The 1319-nt window shown below is 38.4% G+C and overlaps 1 non-coding gene across 1 annotated transcript; it reads left to right on the top strand.

Annotated features, from left to right (window-relative positions):
• Window positions 1-201: 201 nt before the first annotated feature.
• On the top strand, window positions 202-308 carry LOC127809042 (small nucleolar RNA R71). Its single transcript, XR_008025048.1, has one exon. It is a non-coding gene; the product is annotated as a small nucleolar RNA R71 (small nucleolar RNA).
• The last annotated feature ends 1011 nt before the right edge of the window (window positions 309-1319 follow it).

The raw sequence follows: 1319 nt of genomic DNA, 5'->3' as shown, positions 1-1319 counted from the left end.
ATACTTACCTCATTCACCCTTCTCAAAAGGGTGTCTTGTCTGAATCCAAACTGTTGTGAGCTAGCAGCCATGATGGAAATCAAATCTTTAGCGGCACTAGGGGTTTTGTTCACTATAGCACCTCCACTAGCTGCATCCATCATTTTCCTCTCCATAGGTAGTAACCTTTCATAGAAATACTGAATGAGAAGTTGTTTAGAAATTCCATGTTGAGGACAACTGGCACACAATTGTTTAAATCTTTCTCAATACTCGTGAAGGGTTTCTGTATCTTTCTGTCTTATTCCACATATCTCCCTTCTGATGCTAGCAGCTCGTGAAGCAGGGAAAAATTTATCAAGAAACAATTTGACCATCCCTGTCCATGTAGTTACAGAACCTAGAGGTAAGTAAAACAACCAATCCTTTGCTGCATCAGCCAATGAAAATGGAAAAGCACACAATTTAATTTGTTCTTCAGTCACTCATTGTGGTTTCAGGCTTGAACACACCACGTGGAATTCTTTCAAATGCTTATGAGGATCCTCACCTGCAAGACCACAAAAAGTAGGCAACAAATGTATGAGTCCTGATTTTAACTCAAAAGCAGCATCTAAATTAGGGTACTCAATACATAAAGACTGTTGGTTCAAATCAGGAGCAACCAACTCCTTTAATGTCCTATTATTAATGGCCATGACTTCCTCTTCTTCTGAATCGCTAGATGGACTGGAAAGAGTGTTTGAAGCTATATTGATGTCTGATGCTATTCCCGAAGCCTATTCTGTTGAAACTTGCTTAGCTTCTCTTCTCAACCTATGGATAGTTCTATCAATTTCCAAGTCAAATTTCAATTCACCATGATGAGAAGATCTGGTCATAAACTTGAAAACACATAAGGCTCACAAACAAACAAAACAAAAAAAGGAATTTGGCCGGCAGCTGTCGAACCACTCCAGATTAGATATCTATGTATCTCTTCTCAAGTTTGCAGCAAAGTGCACCCTAGTTCGTCTCTCACAAGGAGCCTCACTTTCTTCTACCAACAAGGAGAACCAATATAAACAACAGTTTGTTTAGGGGGGGTTTTGACAGAAAACTAAGTAACAAAACAGAAAGACAATGATAGATGAAAATCAGTAAATGAAATGCAACCAGCTGTGTATTTGTCCCCTTTGTGAAATCTTCCTCGTCCAACCTATAAATCTTGGCTTGTTAGATGTTTTAATCTCTGGATATCAAACTTAAAGAATCCCCAACAACCGTCCAAGGATTAGAATGATTGGAACAACAAAATGAATACAGAAATCTCTTATAAACAAAATACAACCATTCACTCC

The sequence above is a fragment of the Diospyros lotus genome, chromosome 8 (genome assembly GCF_014633365.1).
Source record: "Diospyros lotus cultivar Yz01 chromosome 8, ASM1463336v1, whole genome shotgun sequence".
NCBI classification, from domain to species: domain Eukaryota; kingdom Viridiplantae; phylum Streptophyta; class Magnoliopsida; order Ericales; family Ebenaceae; genus Diospyros; species Diospyros lotus.
This window is presented reverse-complemented; position numbering and strand designations above follow the sequence as displayed.